The sequence below is a fragment of the Vombatus ursinus genome, unplaced genomic scaffold, assembly GCF_900497805.2.
Source record: "Vombatus ursinus unplaced genomic scaffold, bare-nosed wombat genome assembly UNPS02014163.1, whole genome shotgun sequence".
NCBI classification, from domain to species: Eukaryota; Metazoa; Chordata; class Mammalia; order Diprotodontia; family Vombatidae; genus Vombatus; species Vombatus ursinus.
In genome coordinates, this window is record NW_020953941.1 from 278,962 (window position 1) to 303,148 (window position 24,187).

At 35.7% G+C, this 24,187-nt stretch overlaps 1 pseudogene; it reads right to left on the reverse strand.

The window, feature by feature from the left end:
- Positions 1-39: 39 nt before the first annotated feature.
- On the reverse strand, positions 40-23,919 carry LOC114040999 (annotated as a pseudogene).
- Between the last annotated feature and the right edge of the window lie 268 nt (positions 23,920-24,187).

A 24,187-nucleotide genomic window follows, 5' to 3' on the forward strand; every position in this document is an offset into this window, starting at 1 on the left:
GTGGATATGTTGGGGCAGGAGAGAGAGACAAACTGAAATTCATATGTTTAAATTGAATAATAAATTTATTTTTCTGGACCATACCTTCTGCATAGCATTTTTCACCTCTGCATTTCTCAGTGTATAAATGAGAGGATTCAACATAGGTGCAATCACTGTATAAAATATGGAAATTTCCTTGTCATTAATGCCAGCACTGGGTGGAGGGACATAAGTGGAGATACAGGACACAAAGAAAATGACCACAACCATGATGTGGGAATCATAAGTAGAGAGAGTTTTTCTCCTACCTTCTGATGAATATGTTCCAAAGTTATATAATATGGCAATGTAAGATGAGATCAAGACCAAAAGGGTAAACAAGGCTACCATCCCAGTATTTGCAATAACTAAGCAATTAACGATACTTGTGTCCATGCAAACCAGGTGCAGGAGGGGTTTCACATCACATATGTATTGATCAATCTGGTTAGGGCCACAGAAAGGTAAACTAAGAATCATGAATTGCTGGGCAATGGAATGCCAAAGGCCACCACTCAAGCAAGCAGAATGAATAAGTTACATCTTTTCTGGTTCACAATTATGAGGCAGTGTAATGGTTTTGAGATGGCTATGTAGTGATCAAAGGCCATGGACACCAGGATGAACATCTCAACACCACCAAGGTGATGAGCACTGAAGAGCTGAGTCATGCAGCTGTTGTAGGAGATGGTTTTACTTTTGGGAAGTAAGTCCTTGATCAACCTGGGTATGATGGTGGATGTATAACCCAAATCCATAAGAGACAGGTGACAGAGAAAATAGTACATGGGTTGTTGAATCAGATAACTATAGGAAATGGTAATGAAGATGACAAAGTTGCCCAAAAGGATTGCAAAATAGCATATCAAGAAGAATATAAAACTTAAAAGCTTCATTTCCTTGTTTGTGAATAGTCCCAAAAAAACAAATTCAGTGACATTGGTCTGCATTTTGATTCATTTGGAGTAGTTGATGAGTTTGCACAAAAAAAAGAAAAAATCATCTGAAATCATACAGAACATTATAATTACCTTTATATTTCCTTGGAAATATACAACCAACTCAATGTTATTTTGGAAAAACAAAATGTAGTCATATTTTTAGATCAAGGTCACCAGATTTTTTTATTAATTTATTTAGATTTATCAATAATCACTTCCATATGCTTTTGAGCTTTAAATTTTTCTTCCCCTTCCTCCCCACCACCCTCCCCAAGACAGTGCATAATCTGATATAGGCTATACATTTACATTCATATTAAACATATTTTCACATTAGTGATGTTGTAAGTAGAAATTAAAACCAATAGGAGGAACCATTAGAAAGAGGAAACAAAACTGAACAGAAGAGAAAAAAATAACAATTCAGCTTCCATAGTTCTTTCCTTGGGTGTGGATAGCATTTTCCATCACAAAGCCTCTGGAGATGTTTTAGCTCCTTGTATTGCCAGAAAGGGTTAAGTTTATCAATATTAGTCATCAAACAACATGGCTGTTATTGTGTGCAACATTCTCTTGGTTCTGCTCACTTCACTCAGCATCAGACCATACAAGTCTATCCAGGATTTTCTGAAGTCAGCCTGTTCATCATTTCTTATAGCACAATAGTATTCCATCACATTCATATACCACAACTTGCTCAGCCATTCCCCAATTGATGGGCATCCTCTCAATTTCCAATTCTTTGCCACCACAAAAAGAGCTACTATGAACATTTTTGTATATGTATGTCCTTTTCCCATTTGTGTGATCTCTTTGGGATATAGCCCTAGAAGTGTTATTGCTGGGTCAAAGGATATGCACATTTTGATAGCCTTTGATCATAGTTCCAAATTGATCTCCAAAATGGTTGGATCATTTCACAACACCACCAACAATGCATTAGTGTTCCAATTTTCCCACATCTTCTCCAACATTAATCATTTTCCTGTTTTGTCATGTTGGCCATTCTGATAGCATGATAGGGTGCCTCAGAGTTGTTTTGATTTTCATTTCTCTAACCAGTAGGGATTTAGAGCATTTTTTCATATGACTCTAGATGGCTTTAATTCCTTCATCTGAGAACTGTCTGTTCACATCCTATGACCACTTATCAACTGGGGAATGGCTTGTATTCCTATAAATTTGACTTATTTCTCTATATATCTTAGAAATAAGTCCCTTATTAGAGAGACTGGTTGTAAAAATTCTTTCCCAATTTTCTACTTTCCTTTTAATCTTAGTTTCATTGGCTTTGTTTGTGCAAAAAACTTTTCAATTTAACGTAATCAAAATTTTCTATTTTGCTTTTTGTAATGTTCTCTATCTCCTGTTTGGTCATGAATTCTTCTGTTCTCCAAATATCTGAGAGGTAAACTATTCCATGCTCTCTCAGTTTGCTTATAGTATCAGCCTTTATATCTAAATCATGTACCCATTTTGACTTTATTTTGGTATATGGTGTGAGATTTGGTCTATGCCTAGTTTCTGACATACTCTTTTCCAGTTTTCCCAGCAGTTTTTTTCAAAGAGTGGGTTCATATCCCAGAAGCTGGGGTCTTTGGGTTTATCAAATAGTATATTACTATAGTCACTGACTACTGTGTGTTGCATACTTAACCTATTCCACTGATCCACCATTCTATTTCTTAGCCAGTACCAAGCAGTTTTGACGATTGTTGCTTTATAATACAATTGAAGATCTGGAATGGCTAGGCCACCTTCCTCTGCATTTCTTTTCATTGGTTCTCTTGATATTCTGAACCTTTTGTTCATCCAAATGAATCTTGTTATTATTTTTTCTAACTCTATAAAATAATTTTTTGGTAGCTTGATTGATATGCACTTAATAAGTGAATTAGGTTAGGTAGAATTGCAATTTTTATTATATTAGCTCAGCCTACCCATGAGCAACTGATGTTTTTCCAATTATTTAGATCTGATTTTACTTGCGTGAAAAGTGTTTTGTAATTGTGTTCATAGAGTTCCTGGGTTTGTTTCAGGAGGTAGACTCCTAAATATTTTATAATGTCTACAGCAAGTTAAATGGAATTTCTCTTTCTATCTCTTGCTCTTGGGCTTTGTTGGTAACATATAGAAAGGCTGATGATTTGTGTGGGTTTATTTTATAGCCTGCAACTTTGCTAAAGTTGTTTATTATTTCAAGTAGTTTTTAACTAGATTCTCTGGGATTGTCTAAGTATAACAGCAAATCATCTGCAAAGAGTGATAGCTTTGTTCCTTCTTTGCCTATTCTAATGCCTTCAATGTCTTTTTCTTCCCTTATTGCTAAAGCTAATGTTTCTAGTATGATGTTGAATAACAGTGGTGGTAATGGACATCCTTGTTTCACCCCTGATCTTATTGGAAATTCTTCTAGCTCGTCCCCATTACATATTATGTTTGCTGAAGGTTTTAGATAGATACTATTTATGATTTTAAGGAAGAGTCCATTCATACCTATGCTCTCTGGTGTTTTTAATAGGAATGGGTGTTGTATTTTATCAAAAGCTTTTTCTGCATCTATTGAGATGATCATGTGGTTTCTGTTAGTTTTGGTGTTGATGTGATGGATTATGCTTATAGTTTTCCTTACATTGAACCAGCCCTGCATTCCTGGTATAAATCCTACCTGGTCATAGTGTATTATTCCTGTGATAGGTTGCTATAATCTATTTGCTAATATTATGTTTAAAATTTTTGCATCTATATTCATTAGAGAAATTGGTCTATAATTTTCTTTCTCTGTTTGGACTCTTCCCGGTTTAGGTATCAGCACCATATTTGTATCATAAAAAGAATTTGGTAAGATTACTTCTTTACCTATTTTACCAAATAGTTTATATATTATTGGAATTAATTGTTCTTTAAATGTTCTATAGAATTCACATGTAAATCCATCTGGCCCTGGAGATTATTTCCTAGGTAGTTCATCAAAGGCTTGTTCAATTTCTTTTTCTGAGATGGGGTTATTTAAGTATTTTACTTCCTCTTCTGTTAATCTGGGCAATTTATAGTTTTGTAAATATATATCCATTTCACTAAGATTGTCAAATTTGTTGGCATATAGTTGGGCAAAAATAATTCCTAATTGTTTTAATTTCCTCTTCCTTGGTGGTAGTTTCACCCTTTTCATTTTTGATACTAGTAATTTGGTTTTCTTCTTTCTTTTTTTTTAATTAGATTAACCAAAGGTTTATCTATTTTATTGCTTTTCATAAAACAAGCTCTTAGCTTTCTTTATTAGTTCAATAGTTTTCTTAATTTCAATTTTATTAATTTTTCCTTTGGTTTTCAATATTTCTAATTTGGAATTTAATTGAGGATTTTTAATTTGTTCTTTTTCTAGTTTGTTTTTTTTAGTTCTATGCCCAATTCATTGACCTCCTCTTTTTGTATTTTATTTATGTAAGCATTTGGAGATATAAAACTTTCCCTAAGAACTGCTTTTGTTGCATCCCATAAGTTATGGCATGTTGTCTCATTACTGTCATTCTCTTCAATGAAATTATTGATTGTTTCTATGATTTGTTCTTTGATGCAATCATTTTTTTAGGATTAGACTATTTAGTTTCCTATTATATTTTAGTCTATCTTTCCATGGCCCTTTATTACATATAATTTTTATTGCATCATGATCTGAAAAGGGTGCATTTACTATTTCTGCCTTTCTGCATTGGATTGTGAGGTTTTTATGCCCTAGTACATGGTTAATATTTGTGTATGTGCCATGTACCACTGAGAGAAAAGTATATTCCTTTCTATCCCCATTCAGTTTTCTCCACAGGTCTATCATACCTAAGTTTTCTAATGTTCTATTCACCTCCTTAACTTCTCTCTTTTTTATTGTGTGGTTAGATTTATCTAGTTCAGACAGGGGGAGTTTGAGTCCCCCACTAGTATAGTTTTGCTGTCTATTTCTTCCTGTAACTCCCTGAACTTCACCTGTAAGAATTTGGATGCTGTACCATTTGGTGCATATATGTTTAGTAATGATATTACTTCATTGTCTATGGAGCCTTTTAGCAGGATGTAGTTTCCTTCCTTATCTCTTTTGATAAGATCTATTTTTGCTTTTGATTTGTCTGAGATGAGGATTGCTACCCCTGCTTTTTTCTACTTCAGCTAAAGCATAATATATTTTGCACCAGCCTTTTACCTTTACATGTCACTTTTTTTCAAATATGTTTCCTGTAAATAACATATTGTAGGATTATGGTTTTTAATCCAATCTTCTATATGTTTCTGTTTTATGGGAGAGTTCATCCCATTCATATTTACAGTTATAATTACTATCTGTGTCTTTTTCTCCATCCTTTTCCCCCCCTGTTTATGCTTTTCTTTCTCCTTTCTCCTTTCCACCCCTCACTAGTGTTTTGTTTTTGACCAGAGCCTCCTTAGGTCCCACCTCCCTGCTATTATTCCTTTCCCTCTTTTTCCCCTTTACACTTACTGCTTTTTCCCTCCTTTATATCCCCCCTCCCTTTTCTTTCCCCTTTCCCTTCCTACTACCTATAGTTCAAGTTAGATTTCTATACCTAACTGATTATGTTATTCCCTTCTTGAGCCAAATCTGATGAGAGTAAGGTTCAAACAATGCTCATCCCCCTCCCTTCTTTACCTCTGCTCCAATAGGTTTTTGTGTCCTTTCCTGTAATGTAATTTACCCTTGTCTGCCTCCTCCTCTCTCAGTACATTTTCTTAGCTCAGACTAATCCACTTACTTGGATGCATTTAACCCACTTGATTAACTTTTTTTGTAACATTACATCAAAGTCAACTTATATCCACCCCCTTTATGCATACTCCTTTAACATGGTAGAATAACAATACAGTTCTCAAGAGTTGTAAGTGTCATCTTCCCTTGTAGGGATATAAACATTTTGCCCTTATTAACTACATATTGTATCTTTCTGTCTCATTTACCTTTTTATGTCTCTCTTGAATCTTGTACTTGAAGATCAAAGTTTTTGTTGAGCTCTGGTCTTTTTAACAGGAACGTTTGGAAGTCCCCTGTTTCATTGAATATCCATCTCTTTCTCTGAAAAATCATGCTCATTTTCACTGGGTAGTTAATCCTTGGCTGCATTCCAAGCTCCTTTGCCTTACGGAATATCATGTTCCATGCCCTAAGGTCTTTTAATGTAGAGACTGCAAGGTCCTTTGTAACTCTGACTCTGGTTCCACGATATTTAAATAGTTTCTTTCTGGCTGCTTGCAGTAATTTCTCTCTAATCTGGCAATTTTCAAATTTATGTATTATATTCCTTGGTGTTTTCAATTTGGGATCTCTTTCAGGCAGGGAGTGGTGGATTCTTTCTATAGTTATTTTACCTTCAGGTTCTAGGACTTTAGGGCAGTTTTCCTTTATGGTTTCCTGAAGGATATTGTCCAGACTCTTTTTTTCATCATGACTTTCAGGTGGGCCTATAATTTTTAAATTGTCTCTCCTGGATTGATTTTCCAGGTCAGCTGTTTTATCCATCAGGCATTTTACATTTTTATGTATTTTTTCATTTTTTTGTTTCTGTTTGACTGATTCTTGCTCTCTCATAGAGTCATTAGTTTCCATTTGTTCAATTCTAACTTTTAACATATTCTTTTTTTTCTGTTAGATTTTGTACTTTCTTCTCCAATTGATCAACTGTATTTTTAAGGGATTTATTTTCTTCACTGTACTTTTTTTTTCCAATTGGCCAATTGTGTGTTTTAGGTACTTGCTTTCTTCAGTGTACTTTTTTTTCCAATTGGCAAATTGTACTTTTAAAGGACTCCTTTACCTCTTTCATTTAGACTTTCAAATTCCTTCTTGAGTTCTTCTAAGAAGGCTTTTTGGGCTTCAGAGGATTTCATATTCCCTTTTGATGTTGCAGATGTGGGTTTGATGACAGTGTTGTCCACTTCAGAATTTCTGTCTTGATTTTCACTCTTCTCATAATATGAATCTATCATACATTTCTTGTAACTCATGGTGTTTCTTTATTCACTGGCCTTTAAAGAGATTAAACTCTCCTGCTGGGGAGCAGAGCTCACTGACCAAAGCTTCTTGTGTTGGGAGCCTAGGTCTTGGTCATTGGCTTTGTGTGCTGGGGTTTCTTATGTTGGCAGTTGAAGGCTGTAGGGTTCTGGCAGCTTATCTGGTGTTGGGCTGGAATCAGCAAGGCTGGGACTTTCAGGTAAATCTAGGTTACCTGCTTTTCCTTTCCTTTAGCTTTGTTTAGTTCCTTTTATATAAGTGCTGCCAGTTGTTTATCTGCCTGGGGCCCCTTGCAGTACTGTCTCCCTTATTTTTGCTAAGGCACTGGGAGACGTCCCTGCTGAAGTATGCCAAGGCACCTGGTAGTCCTCTGAGCTGGTTTCCACCAGCCATCCCACCCCCACTGAGGCACTCAGAGGTCCAGTTGATGGTGTTTTCCTGCTCAACCACCCGGGCCTCAGGATCTCCCCCTAGCTGGCAGTTGGAGGCTGCAGGGTTCCTACAGCCCACCTATTGTTGAGCTGGAATGAGCAAGGCTGGGACTTTCAGGTAAATCTAGGTTGCCTGCTTTTCCTTTCCTTTAGCTTTGTTTAGCTCCTTTTAGATAAGTGCTACCAGATGTTTATATGCCTGGGGCCCCTTGCAGTGCTAACTTTTTGGCACCTCTAGGTTGCTTTCTTCAGTTCCTTTCAGATGAATGCTGCCGGGTGCTTATCCACCTAGTGCCCTTTGTAGTGCTGCTTCCCTTATTTTTGCTGAGGCACAGGGACACCCATTTGCTGGGCTACTGCACTGCTGCTCTCCGTCTTTCTTCTGATTCAGCTGTTCCAGTGTTTTTTCTGGGGTGATATTTTCTGGGTTTTCAGAGGTTGATAGGGGAGGGTGAGAGCAACTACCTTTTTACTTCGCCATCTTGTCTCCCGGAAGCGGAAGTCCCACCAGATTGTTTTAAATTTAGCCAGCTGCAGGTATGTTTTTTACATTTAAATGAATTTTTCATTACCTTTTTTGTAAGTTAAATCAATTCTTGTCTATTCCTTTAAAGATTCAAGATAGCATTCAATGGCACAGCTAGCTTAAAAGACTACAAAACTGGGTAACAATTCAGAAAAAATGAACACGTTCCCTAGTGCCACTGATTATGCAAGTTTAATCAAAAAATACTTGAACTTAATATAGCTATTGGGTAAGGAAAACACAAGACATTTATAATATAGATATTCCAATTTACAAATGAAACAGAATCAAATACAACCATTATTTAGTGAAAATGTAGGTTACAAAAATAATAATGTGATTAAAAATGACAAATTCCGAAAACAAAATTCACTAATGATCAATTAACAGAGTCAAATATAGTATTAAAGTCTTTAAAAATTGTAGTGAAATTTCCCAAGTAAGAAAAAGCAAGAAAGACCACAAAGCATAGCAAAGCAAGAACAGGCTAGAAATTAAATAGGCAAAAGAAGATTTTCAGAAACAATGTAAAGGATCTCTAAGAATTTGTTTTTAATATTATTGCCTTTTCTGAAAGGAAGTCATAGACTGATGAATCAATGGAAACCATTTGATGGTTATAATGGGGCCAAGGTGTGAATAATTTTGGCAAGCTTCTGGGCAACTGGTATTGAGCAGATGTGTGATCAGACTGGAGTTGTGAGAAAGAGAGAATTAAAGAGAGTAGCATGTTTTTTTTTTTCATCTTTCAGTCTATTTACAACTTTTGTCTCTGTTCATGCTTTTTCCCTTATATTTGCTGGATCTTTTTCTCCATTTTCTCCTTCTTCTCACCTCTGACCTCCAAATGATTCATCATTCTCTCTCTCTCTCTCTCTCTCTCTCTCTCTCTCTCTCTCTCTCTCTTTCTCTCTCTCTCCTTCTTCTTCTTCTTTTATTTCACTCTTATTTTTGCCCCCTTCTTTCCTTCTCACCACAGCACAATGTCTAGTGTGACTTTGGACAAAGAAAAGAATATTTCTAAATTCCACTTTTCTCATTTACCAAAGTGTTAATAATAGGTTCTCAGCCCATCTCAACTTTTATGAGGTTCACATAAAATAGCATAAAAGAAAGAACTTTACTGAATATTATATAATTTACGATTGCAATTTTTAACACTCTACAGAAATATTGTTAAGCTGATAGCCTACCATCCCCAAATGATGGAGAAAAGAACAAACTGGTGCATAAATGGAACTAAAATAGGTCACATTTTCTTAATATATCTAGCTTTATAATCAAACACTGTCCTCCTAACTTCCTGTTGAGGTAATCACTGTAACCCTACTCACTCCTCAGCTAAAGACCTTTGTCCTCCATCTTAGGAATTATATTTGATAAGTTTCTGGAGAAAGTTGGCACAACTGGGAAGACAAGTGACTTTTAAGAGGAGAATGATAATATTAATAATGGAAATTGATCCTGCTTTGTAGCAAGGTGGTTGATTCCTAGGTAGTGTGTGTGTTTGTGTTTGTGTGTGTGTATGCATATGTGTATGCATATGTTTCTTTAGTCTATTTATCTCCTCACCATTTTAGGAATGAAAATAAGCATTAAAAAAATGGGAGTCCAGGTTCATTCAGCATCACCAGCTTAACACACCACACAAAAGGTTAAGGGGGCAGATAAATACAGAGATATGGTATATGCATGAATGTTGTGGGAAAAATCTTAAATTTGTCCCATATCAAACTCAGATACATAACTGTGTGATTTTCACTAATAAAAAAGCCAAGCGTAGTACTGGAATCATGCATTGTTGCTAGGGCAAACAGTGCTGGCAAATATAGATAACTGAAATATCTCAAAAGTGTGATACATATATATTTCATCCCAAAGTTCTTCAGCTAGAAGGAGGTGACCTTTTACATAATGAATGTCATTCTGTGCACATTGTTTTTTCTCCCTGGTTTGGAATGCAAAGAACAAGCCATCCATCAGGCCATCAAAACCATCATGTTCACTATATATACCTATATACATTAAGCATTTCAACTAAATAATTCTTCAGGGAAACCTTACTGAACACTCTCTGAAAATAATGGCTTCTAAGTGACTAAGGGATGAACTCCCAGAGACATGTCAAAGATACCAAAAGAAAACTCTATTAAGTAGAGTCTACATTTTGGTGCCTACGGAGGTCACTTTCAAAAAAAAAAATTTCAGATGTGGTCAAGGTTCGTTCATCAGCATCTATGTCGTTAACCCTACTTTTGTCAGTTAATTGCCCTTTGAATCCTACTCCCTTTCCTTCCCACTCCCAATAGCTTATGAGAATTTCAGAAATTCGACTGTATATTCCACTTATCCTCAAGATAATTTCTTTTAGATGATGGACATTTGGGAAAGAGTGCTTACAGAATATGTACAACACTGTACCTAATCTTTGAGTTCACCTCAATAATACTGTTTATTCATATGGAGACACAATCTAGGAATTTAGAGGCAATCATAGTTTTACCTCTCACAAATCTGACTTGGGTTCTTGCTAACCAAGACAAATTGGTCGCTGCTTAGATTAGCCATGAGGGCTTTATCATAACATTCCATTTCCTTTCTTTGTCTTCACCTTCCTAAATCTCTGCAACCTTTGACACAGTTGAACACTTTTCTTCTCTAACATTTTCCCTACTTGGTTTCTATGGCAACACTCTATTCTCTTTCTCCTCTGCTTTCTCACACTATCATCTTTTTCTCTCTTTATTGAATCAGCTTATCTTTCATGCCCTGACACCTTAAAGTCAATGTTTCCCAAGACTTCCCTCTTATTTCACCATTCTTTATACTATCTTCCTTGCCAATATCATTTTCTGCATTAGGTGCAAATGTCATTTCATTGCAGATGAGCTCTACAACTATCTATCTACTAAACATCAAGCATAGATTTTTAATTGGCTATAGAATATTCCCTATTGTTTATATAGCTGGAAAATCTGATCAAAACTGTCCAAAATTCAGTTTATCTTTCTTCCCAAATTTACCCTGAATTTAAAAATCAATCAATTGCACCATATTTTATTCCAGGTATCCATAATTGAAAGAAGATTAATTATAATTTATTCACTTCCTTTTTTTATTCATTCAACCTCTGAAATATCTCTCATATTCATTCCCTCTTATTCCCACATTGGCTACAGAAGAATGGTCCTCTTTACTTTTGAATAAACTGACACCAAATAGAACTGGTGATTATCTATTTGTAATATCATATGAGATCTGTTCATTTGAAACTAACTCGTTTCCCAATTTTGTTGTCCAGGATTTCCTTTGAGATGCTTGAGATCTGTTAATTTGAAATTGCCTCATTTTCCAAGTTTGTTTTCCATGATTTTTTTTGAGATGCTTGACTTTGACTTTAAGCAATGACTTTTGTTATTGTTTTGTTTGAATATAAATCAACATATGGTGGTATATGCAGATGACTTTAAGGAATGTATAGATGACTGGAAGAACATCTGGAAAAGCCATTTTGTCTCCATTATAATCCTATTTTACTCCTGAAAACAATCTTACATATAATTTACAAAGGAATCTTCTTTGAAGAAAACTCTTATCATGTCACCCCATCTGCATTTCAATGGATACTGACTTGATGAATCCTACCTTTCAAGCCTTGTATCACACTTTCAGAAAAGGAGTCCATATTTCAGGCAAACTAGACTACTGATAATTCATACATTTCTCTCCTCTCATTATTCCTTATTTTTATAATGTCCTTCCCCATCATCTTTTCCTATGAAATTTTTCCTACCTTCAAGGACCATTTCAAATAACATGTTTACAATGAAGACTTTCTTGATGATGCAATCAGAAATTGTGTTTCTGTCCTCACTTCTTATATTACACATTGAAACTTTATTATCATGTCATTTCATAATCTATCGTGAAATATAGCTATTACAAATTTAGTGACTATTTCTATTTTTTTTCTATTCTCCTTTGGTGAGGGAACAATATTATCAGGGAACTCTGAGCAATAGAAGTTATTTCTTATCAGTCACAATTGTTTTAATCAAAGAAAATTAGAGGGAAGTAAAAAACATAATAATAGGTCAAATTCCTAAAAGAAGTACAAACAGTTTTTTTTCTTTTAAAGATTTGTGATATGAATGTATGTACATAAAACTTATGGAATTAGATGGCACCTATCTAGCCAAGGAAGAGCCACTGCCCTGGTGGCCTTTTCAAAACATGAGGCAACAGTCTTTCTTTAAAAAGTGTATGCAGAGCATGTCTACACATGTGTAATCTGTATCAAATCACTTGCCTTCTCAATGAGGGAGGGTCAGAGGGAAGGAGAAAATTTGGAATTCAAAATTTAAAAAACATGTTAAAATGTTTTTATAAGTAATTGGAAAAAAATAAAGTATTTCCAAGCAAAAAAATGCAAACAATAGTAAATAATTGGAAAAAAATATTAATGACTCCTGACTAGGTCTTGTTACAATTGTAATCTCAGTCTGATTCTTGCTAGCCTAGACAAACTGCTCTTGGACATTGCTACCTAAATTAATTTACTTATCCAGTGACATAAAGATCAAACTACCATATGTTGATTTATAATCAAGCAAAACAATACCAAAAGTCATCAAGCATCTCAAAAAAAATCATGGAAAAAAATTTGGAAAATGAGGCAACTTCAAATAACAGATCTCAAATTATATTACAAATAAATAATCACCAAATCCGTTTGGTGTTGGTTTAAAGAGCAAAGTTAGGGCAACTAGGTGGCACAGTGGATAGAGCTCTGGCCTTGCAGTCAGAAGGACCTGAGTTCAAATCCAGTCTCAGACATATGACACTTACTAGCTGTGTAACCCTGGGCAAGTCACTTAACCCCGATTGCCTCATCAGAAAGAAAGAAAGAAAGAAAGAAAGAAAGAAAGAAAGAAAGAAAGAAAGAAAGAAAGAAAGAAAGAAAGAAAGAAAGAAAGAAAGGAAGGAAGGAAGGAAGAAAGAAAGAAAGAAAGAAAGAAAGAAAGAAAGAAAGAAAGAAAGAAAGAAAGAAAGAAAGAAAGAAAGAAAGGAAAGAAAAGAAAGTTGATTGGGGAAACAGATTAGGTGCAAAATATACAGAAAAACATGAACTCAGTATTATAATATTTGATGAAATCAAAATCTCCAGTTGCTGTAGTAGATGCTAACTCTTCCACAAAAATTGCTGGGAAAATGAAAAGAAGTCTAGGAGAAGTTTAGTTTAATAGTTGATAATAGTTGATAGCTAGTATTTTATGTAGTGCTTGCTATTGAGAGAAATTATTATTATACCATTATACTAATAAATAATTGTTAATATATAATCCAGGCTTTTCTCCTATTTCATTAAGGCAAAGTTGTTGTTTAAGTCAGTCGGTGAAGGACATGACTAATTGATGAGACTAATGCTAGCACTCAAGAAACATGCTCTTCAATGTTGGGCAGGATCCCACTCAACTAGTAGTAGAAACAGAATTCAGTCAAAATAAGTCTTCAGCCTGGGGAAAGAAGCCTTGTCCTGGTACCCCTTTATTAAAGTTTAGGTTGACCCAGATTGTGAAGGGGAAAACCAATGAGGGAACTCTGGATGGAGATGGACTTCACTGTCCAGATTGCTTGAGGCTCCTAAGTCTCATGATGAAGCCATGTTCTCAGCAGGAGGAGCTGAAGCCTTCTAGCCCCCTTCTTCATTAAAGGTCCACCAATAAGGGTTGATTTTCACTTGTCAGGGACATCCCCTTTTACAAAGTAATTTAAGGTTCTTAAGGTCTCCATGGGGGTTGGGGAAAATCTTTGGTTTGTTGATCATCAATTTCTTGATTGCTGGTTAGCCTAATAAAAATTGATTATTAATTATTCAGAAACTCTGTTTCTTACGGGTTTTTATTCATCTTATTATGTGCTGAGAACTGTGCTGAACACTTTAGAATATGATTTCATTTGAGCCTTACAACAACTCAATGATGTAGGTAATGATTTTATTCCCATTTTATGGAAGAGGAAACTGAGGCAAACACAAATTAAGTGACTTGCCCAGAGTTAAATAGTATCTGAATTTAGATTTGAACTCAGGCCTTAATGACTTCAGGACTGGTACTCTGTAAACACACACACACATACACATGCATATGTATATGTATGTGTATATATGTATGTACCTATAGATACAGATAAATATTTATATGTATAAGTGCATGTATATTTATATTGTATGTCTATGGATATATGCGCATACTTATATGTGTGTATAGATCTCTAGAGGTATATATGTATGTATAAATAGATAACTATATATAGTTAAAGATATTGATGTGTGTATGTGTGTATATGTATATATAGGTACATATGCATGTGTATGGGTATATATGTATATATTTATCATGTATTACCCACAGACCTATAAACACAATAGAATCTCCTTCATACATGTATCTCTCATATACATGTATACATACAGATGTGTGTGTATATACATATACACATATAAATATACATACACATATGTGTGACATCACACAATAAGCAAATTGAGTAAGGAAAGCAATAGCTTTCAAGATAATGGATGGAGGAAGAGATTATGACTATTTAAAGGAAATGGAGAATCATGAAAATAAATTAGGCAATTTTGATTTTGAGTAAACTAATAAAATAACTTACTACGGTTCTATAGAACTACTGAGGAAATATATTTCAACAAGCACGTTTCTTGACAGAGTGGTGATAGACTGAAGGGTCAGAATGAGGCATATTTTGGGGCATGGTCAAAGTGCATTTGCTTTGCTTTGTTATGCATAATTGCAAAAGGGCTCTTCCATTCCCTCCCTGCATCCCTCCCTTCTTTCCTCCCTTCCTTCCTTCCCTCCATTCCTCCCCTTTTTCCTTCCCTCCTTTCTTCCTTCCTTCCTTCCTTCCTTCCTTCCTTCCTTCCTTCCTTCCTTCCTTCCTTCCTTCCTTCCTTCCTTCCTTCCTTCCTTCCTTCCTTCCTTCCTTCCTTCCTCATCTATCTTTCTACTCTTCTTACATCTTACTCCTGGTGATTTTTTTTTATCTAGTGATCTTGACCTCTTTGCTGTTCCTCAAAGAAGAAACTTCATATCTCCACTCTGGCCATTTTCTCTGACTGTCCCCCATACCTGAAATGCTCTCTCTCCTCCTCTTTTCCTCTTAACTTTTTTGGATTCCTTCAAATCCCAACTCCCTTCTCCTACACGAAGCCTTTCCCAATCACTTTTCTTAATTATTTGTTTTTTATCCTGTGCCGAGCTTGTTTTTACATATTTGCATATTTGTTTGTTTGTTGTCTCCTCCATCAGGTTGTGAGTTACTTGAGGATAGGGACTATCTTTGCCTCTTTTTCTATCCTCAGTGCTTATTAGATTACTTAGAATAGTTTAGGAATATAAAAAAATGTTTATTGACAACAACTATTTCTTCTTTTCTAAGGCTACTTTTTTCTTGGATATATAAGAAGTAATTTATGACCCATTTATTCCTCTCCACCCTTGAGTCCGTAAAAACAAAATATTTGTTTCTCTTGGACATTCAAAAACATATTACATAGACAAGGGCTTGGCCTGAGGTCAGTTAACAGCATTCTATGAAGCCTTTCTGGTTGCCCAAATGGATATTCCTGAGGCTATCCATTTTCTCTTGGTACCTATCTGTATCAGATGTTGGCAGCCACTGACTTCTGCTAAGGATTTCAAAATCTCAATGTATGCTTTTCAAGGGATCTGTTGGTAGATATTAGAGAGAAAAAATAGGATTGAGACAAGCCATCAGTTGTACTACCTTGCTTAATGAAGAGGAACTAAAAAATTAAAGAGATGTGAAGATAGGGGAAGCTAACTAGCATTAAAGGCAGACTGGTGATTTCACAGGTTTACCTCAGGTTGACCCTGTCCCTAGGTATTACTGACCTTAGCACAGAGAAGCATCTTAGATGTGGCAGAATGAGTCCTGTAATGGAAAACAAAGAAGGCAGATTGCCAATCTCTTTCAGCCCCAACCAATTCATTGAATAGGCATTTAATAAGGACATATTTTGTTCAAGTACTATGTAGGTATTCCAGGAGGTAATCTATTGCACTCACCTGGATACGTTTTTCATTGAGGACTAGTTGGGTTTTTTAAGTATAATGAAATCTTGTACTCTGTTGAGATAGCCTACCATGGAACACCCTGATTCTCTGCATCCTATTTCACATTGTTGGGAGTTTCTTCCATTGATTGGCTATAAAACTAGAGCAAGCTGCATCTTTACAACTGGGGGGCTGGGGCAGTCATACTCTTTTTCCTGTTTCAGCATTTCAGAGAGGGTGAAGCTTAACCCCAAAATGGGCCCCATGAACTGAATGAACTATTGATTTGAGAAGGGGGGCTCTTTCTTCTCCTGCTCTCACTTTTTCCCTGTGGTCCTGAGAAATGGGTATAGGGTATTCCTTTTATTCTGCTTTATGTGCCCTTCTCATATTCTAGATTCAGGGAGTAATTTCCACTGGGTCTGGGTGTTTTAGCCATGATGACATGTAAACCAAGATTTTAGGTACGATGCTGCATTGAGCCAGCCTATCAGGGAAGACTTGAGAATCCAGGGTATCTGGTAGTTGAGCTGAATAGGGAGATTGGATTTTAAACTAGTACTGTTCTATATAACAGCTGAGCCACTCTATGAGCCTAATCTCCTTCACCTCCCCAGAGAATGAAGTGGTAAAGAGATATGTTTATATATTCATTATTATATCTCTTATGCTAATGTTCAAGCAGAACTGTGGTACATTTGACCAGACTGATACTTTAGTGAAAACAAACAAAAGGGGTTGAAGCCAATGACTACAGAATGCCTAGATAGCTGAAATCCCATGAAGGATTCAGGAGAACCCTGGGAGAATCACGAAATGTAACATTTCTTGACACTCTGGAGCCTGGCTAGTCAGTGTAATTAAAGTATTGTTTATTCCTGAAATTTTTGTGATGCAAATACTTATTTCTTAACTAGGTGGATGTAAAAGAAAAAAAAATCACACATTGAAATTCATCTGTTTTATTTGAATAACAAAGCCAATTTTCCAGACCACACCATTCTCATGGCATTCTTCATTTCTGCATTTCTCAGTGTGTAGATGAGAGGGTTCAACATTGGTGCAATCACAGTGTAAAACACTGAGAACTCTTTGTCGTTATGTAGGGAACTGGGAGGTGGGATGTAGGTGACAATACAGGGTACAAAGAATAGAACAACAACCATGACATGGGAAGCACAGGTGGAGAGGGCTTTCCATCGAGCATCTGATGAGTGGTTCCTAAGATTATATAATATGATGATGTAAGACACCACCAAGACCAGAAAGGTTGCCAAGGCAACCTCAGTCATTCCGCAGTTGATGAGCATCCTCTTAATTTCCAGTTCTTTGCAACCACAAAAAGAGCTGCTATGAATATTTTTGTACATGTAGGTCCTTTACCCCTTTGTGTGATCTCTTTGGGATATAGCCCTAGAAGTGCTATTGCTGGGTCAAAGGGTATGCACATTTTTATATCCCTTTGGACATAGTTCCAAATTGCTCTCCAAAATGGTTGGATCATTTCACAACTCCACCAACAATGCATTAGTGTTCCAAGTCTCCCACATCTTCTCCAACATTTATCATTTTCCTGTTTTGTCATGTTGGCCATTCTGATAGGTATGATAGGGTACCTCAGAGTTTTTTTAATTTGCATTTCTCTAATCTATAGTGATTTAGAGCACTTTTTCATATGACTATAGATGGTTTTAATTTCTTCATCTGAGAACTGTCTGTTCATATCTTTTGACCACTTATCAATTGGGGAATGGCTTGTATTCTTATAAATTTGACTTAATTCTCTATATATTTCAGAAATGAGCCCCTTATCAGAGAGACTGGTTGTAAAAACTTCTTTCCCAACTTTCTACCTTCCTTCTAATCTTAGTTGCATTGACTTTATTTGTGCAAAAACTTTTCAATTTAATGTAATCAAAATTATCTATTTTTCTTTTCGTAATGTTCTCTATCTCCTGTTTGGTCATGAATTCTTCTGTTCTCCACCGATACGACAGATAAACTATTCCTTGCTCTCCCACTTTGCTTATAGTATCAGCCTTTATATCTAAATCATGTACCCATTTTGACTTTATTTTGGCATATGTTGTGGGATTTTGGTCTATCCCTACTTTCTGCCATACTCTTTTCCAGTTTTCTCAGGTGTTTTTTTTTTTCTAAAAGTGGGTTCTTATCCCAGAAGCTGGGGTCTTTGGGTTTATCAAATAATAGATTACTATAGTCATTGACTACTATGTCTTGTATACTTAACCTATTCCACTGATGCACCACTCTATTTCTTAGCCAGTACCAAGCAGTTTTGAAGATTGCTGCTTTACAATACAATTTAAGATCTGGAATGGCTAGGCAACCTTCCCCTGCATTTCTTTTCATGTGTTCTCTTGATATTATGGACCTTTTATTCTTCCAAATGAATCTTGTTATTATTTTTCTAACACTATAAAATAATTTTTTGGTAGTTTGATTGGTATGGCACTGAATAAGTAAATCACTTTAGGTAGAATTGTCATTTTCATTATATTAGTTCAGCCTACCCATGAGCAACTGATGTTTGTCCAAGTATTTAGATCTGATTTTATTTGCATGAAAAGTGTTTTGTAATTGTGTTCATAGAGTTCCTGGGTTTGTTTTGGGACATATTTTATAATGTCTACAGCAGGTTTAAATGGAATTTCTCTTTCTATCTCTTGCTGTTGGGCTTTGTTGGTAATATATAGAAATGTCATTGATTTATGTGGGTTTATTTTACAGCCTGCAACTTTGATAAAGTTGTTAATTATTTCAAGTAGTTTTTTACTTGATTCTCTGGGATTCTCTAAGTATAACGTCATGTCATCTGCAAAGGGTGATAGCTTTGTTTCTTCTTTGCCTATTCTAATGCCTTCAATGTCTTTTTCTTCTCTTATTGCTAAAGCTAATGTTTCCAGTACGATGTTGAATAACAGTGGTGATAATGGACATTCTTGTCTCACCCCTGATCTTGTTGAAATGCTTCTAACTCATCCCCATTACATATTATGCTTGCTGAAGGTTTTAGATAGATGCTATTTATTATTTTAAGGAAGACTCCACTTATACCTATGCTCTCTAGTGTTTTTAATAGGAGTGGGTGTTGTATTTTGTCAAAAGCTTTTTCTGAATCTATTGAGATGATCATGTGATTTCTGATAGTTTTGGTGTTGATGTGATGAATTATGCTGATAGTTTTCCTTATATTGAACCAGCCCTGCGTTCCTAGTATAAATCCTACCTGGTCATAGTGTATTATTCTTGCGATAAGTTGCTGTGATCTATTTGTTAATATTTTGTTTAAAATTTTTTGCATCTATATTCACTAGAAAAATTGGTCTATACTTTTCTTTCTCTGGTTTGACTCTTCCTGGTTTGGGTATCAGCACCATATTTGTATCATAAAAAGAATTTGGTAAGATTCCTTCTTTACCTATTTTACCAAATAGTTTATATAGTATTGGAATTGATTGTTCTTTAAATGTTCTGTAGTATTCACACGTAAACCCATCTGGCCCTGGAGATTTTTTCCTAGAGAGTTCATCAATGATTTGTTCAAATTCTTTTTCTGAGATGGGGTTATTTCAGTAATTTACTTCCTCTTCTGTTAATCTGGGAAATTTATATATTTATAAATATATATCCATTTCACTTAAATTGCCAAATTTGTTGGCATATAGTTGTGCAAAATAATTCCAATTGTTGTTTTAATTTCCTCTTCCTTGGTGGTAGTTTCACCCTTTTCATTCTTGATTCTAGTAATTTGGTTTTCTTCTTTCTTTTTTTTATTAGATTAACCAAAGGTTTATCTATTTCATTGTTTTTTTTCCATAAAACCAGCTCTTAGTTTTATTTATTAGTTCAATAGTTTTCTTCATTTCAATTTTATTAATTTTTCCTTTGGTTTTCAATATTTCTAATTTGGTGTTTAACTGAGGATTTTTAATTTGTTTTTTTTCTAGTTTTTTTAGTTGTATGCCCAATTCATTGATTTACTCTTTTTGTATTTTATTTATGTAAGCATTTGGAGATATAAAACTTTCCCTAAGAACTGTTTGTTGCATCCCATAATTTTTAGTATGTTGTCTCATTATTGTCATTCTCTTCAATGAAATTATTGATTGTTTCTATGATTTGTTCTTTGACCCAATCATTTTTTAGAATTAGATTATGTAGTTTCCAATTATATTCTAGTCTATCTTTCCATGGCCCTTTATTACATATAATTTTTATTGCATCATGATCTGAAAAGGATGCATTTAATATTTCTGCCTTTCTGCATTGGATTTTGAGGTTTTTATGCCCTAGTTCATGGTCAATATTTGTGCATGTGCCATGTACTGCCAAGAGAAAAAGTATATTCTTTTCTATCCCCATTCAGTTTTCTCCACAGGTCTATCATACCTAACTTTTCTAATGTTCCATTCACCTCCTTAACTTCTTTCTTGTTTATTTTGTGGTTAGATTTATCTAGTTCAGAAAGGGGAAGGTTGAGGTCCCCAACTAGTATGGTTTTGCTGTCTATTTCTTCCTATAACTCCCTGAACCTCTCCTCTAAGAATCTGGATGCTATACCATTTGGTGCATATATGTTTATTAGTGATATTACTTCATTGTCTGTGGTGCCTTTTAGCAGGATGTAGTTTCCTTCCTTATCTCTTTTGATAAGATTTATTTTTGCTTTTGCTTTGTCTGAGATCGGGATTGCTACCCCTGCTTTTCTTACTTCAGCTGAAGCATAATATATTTTGCTCCATCCTTTTACTTTTACCCTGGATGTGTCACTCTTCTTCAAATGTGTTTCCTGTAAACAACATATTGTAGGATTATTGTTTTTAATCCAATCTTCTATATGTTTCTGTTTTATGGGAGAGTTCCTCCCATTCACATTTACAATTATGATTATCTGTGTCTTTTTCTCCATCCTTTCCCCCTCATTTATGCTTTTCTTTCCCCTTTCCCCTCCTACTACCGATAGTACAAGTTAGATTACTATACCTAACTGATTATGTTATTCCCTTCTTGAGCCAAATCTGATGAGAATAAGGTATAAACAATGTTCATCCCTCTCCCTTCTTTACCTCTGCTCTAATAGGTTTTGTGTCTTTTCTGTAATGTAATTTACCCTTGTCTGCCTCCTCCTTTCTCAGTACATTTTCTTTGCTCAGACTAATCCACTTACTTGGATCCATTTAATCCACTTGATTAATTTTTTTTTGTATCATTACATCAAAGTCAACTTGTATACACCCCCGTTATGAATACTACTTTAACATGATATAATAACAATACAGTTCTCAAGAGTTTCAAATGACATCTTCCCTTGTAGGGATGTAAACATTTTGCCCTTATTAACAACATATTGTATCTTTCTGTCCCATTTACCTTTTTCTCTCTCTCTTGAATCTTGTACTTCAAGACCAAATTTTTTGTTGAGCTCTGGTCTTTTTAACAGGAATGTTTGGAAGTCCCCTGTTTCATTGAATATCCATCTCCTTCCCTGAAAATTCATGCTCAATTTTGCTGGGTAGTTAATCCTTGGCTGCATTCCAAGCTCCTTTCCCTTATGGAATATCATGTTCCATGCCCTAAGATCTTTTAATGTAGAGGCTGCAAAGTCATCTGTAATCCTGACTGTGGTTCCATGATATTTAAATTGTTTCTTTCTGGCTGCCTTCGGTAATTTCTCTTTAATCTGGTCATTTTGGAATTTGGCTATTATATTCCTTGGTGTTTTTAATTTGGTATCTCTTTCAGGTGGGGAGTGGTGGATTCTTTCTACAGTTATTTTACCTTCTGATTCTAGGATGTCAGGGCAATTTTCCTTTATGATTTCCAGAAGGATATTGTCCAGGCTCTTTTTTTCATCTTGACTTTCAAGTAGGCCTATAATTTTTAAATTGTCTCTCCTGGATCAATTTTCCAGGTCAGCTGTTTTACCCATGAGGTATTTTATGTTTTCATCTTTAATTTTTTTTATTTTCCTTGTTTCTGTTTGACTGATTCTCGCTCTCTCATAGAGTCATTAGTTTCCCTTTGTTCAATCCTAATTTTTAACATATTGTGTTTTTTCTGTTAGATTTTGTACTTTCTTCTCCAATTTGTCAATTGTATTTTTACACGATTTATTTTCTTCATTGTACTTTTTTTTTTCCAATTGTGTGTTTTAGGGACTTGTTTTCTTCAGTGTACTTTTTTTCCAATTGGCCAATTGTACTTTTAAAGGACTCTTCTACCTCTCTCATTTGACTTTTAAAATCCTTCTTGAGTTCTTCTAAGAAGGCTTTTTGGGCTTCAGACCAGTTCATATTCCCTTTTGATATTGCAGATGTGGGTTTGATGACAGTGTCGTCCTTTTCAGAATTCCTGTCTTGATCTTCACTCTTCTCACAATAAGAATCTATCATACATTTCTTTTTAATCATAGTGTTTCTTTATTCCCTGGCCTTTAGAGAGATTAAGCTCTCCTGCTGGGGAGCAGAGGGCACTGACCCAAGCTTCTTGTGTTGGGAGCCTAGTTCTTGGTCACTGGCTTTGTGACCTGGGACCTCTTATGTTGGCAGTTGGAGGCTGTAGGGTTCTGGCAGCTTATCTGGTATTGGGCTGGACTCAGCAAGGCTGGGACTTTCAGGGAAATCTAGGTTAACTGCTTTTCCTTTCCTTTAGCTTTGTTTATCTCCTTTTAGATAAGTGCTGCCAGGTGTTTATCTGCCTGGGGCCCCTTGCAGTGCTGCATCCCTTATTTCTGTTGAGGTACTGGGAGACTTCTTTGCTGTAGAATGCCGAGGCACCTGGTGGTTTTTTGAGCTGGTTTCCACCAGTTACCCAACCCTCACTGAGGTACTCAGAGGTACAGCTGTTGGCATTTGTCTGTTTGACCACCTGGGCTTCAGAATCTCCTCCTGGTTGGGAGTTGGAAGCTGTGGGGTTCTGACAGCTTAACTGGTGTTTGGCTGGAATCAACAAGGCTAGAACTTTCCCATTAATGCTTCTAGCTACCTGGGGTACTGCAATGCTGCACCCCGTCTTTGTTCTGGTTCAGCTGTTCCAGGGTTTTTCCTGGGGTGATATTTTCTGGGTTTTCAGAGGTTGATAGGGGAGGGTGAGAGTGATTACCTTTTTACTTCGCCATCTTGGCTCCTGGAAACAGAAGTAGGAAGAATCTAATTAATGTTACAAATAAAATAAAAATAGGGAAAAAAATAAAATTCATCCCTAAAAAACATGGTGAAAATAGTACTATGTTGTAATTTCTTCTAAAGGCCTTAAATGAAAACTCAAATTGAAATTCTCTTTTATTTGAATGTTAAAAAATTTTCATTGCCCATACCTTCTGAATAGCATTCTTCGTATCTTTATTTCTCAGTGTAGAGATGAGAGGATTCATCATGGGTGCAATGACTGTATAAAACATTGAGAACTCCTTATCATTTTTGCTAGCACTGGGAGGTGGGATATAGGTGGCGATACAGGTTACAAAGAACAGAACAACGAACATGACATGGGAAGCACAGGTGGAGAGGGCTTTCCATTGAGCGTCTGATGAATGGCTCCTAAGGTTATATAAGATGATGATGTAAGACACCACCAAGACCAGAAAGGTTGCCAAGACAACCATCCAAGTGTTAGCAATGATTAAAATACTAGCAACATGGGTGTCTGTGCAGGCAAGCTTTAAGAGGGGTTTTGAGTCACACATATAGTGATCTATTTGATTAGGGCCACAGAAAGGCAACCTCAGGATCATGAGTAGCTGGGCAATGGAGTGCCAAAATGCCACCACCCAGGCAAGCAGGATCAGCATGTTACATCTCTGCCTGTTGACAATTATCATGTAGTGTAAGGGTTTACAGATGGTGACATGCCAATCAAAGGCCATGGACACCAGGACCACTAACTTAACACCTCTCAGTAAGTGGGAAGTAAAGAGCTGAGCCATACCTAAGTCAGACTAAGGCAGGAATAGGAATTTGTTGCTAAGAATTTCAATCCTCTTCCAAGCGTCCTGATAAAATTCAATTGGAATCTAGTGTAATGTTGCTTAGGACACCTTTGAGTGAATAGTGTGTGTCCTGGCCTTTGGGGTCTAGTAGATTGGAGGTAGACAGAAACAGTGCATTTCTGAATATTCCAACATGGAATACAGA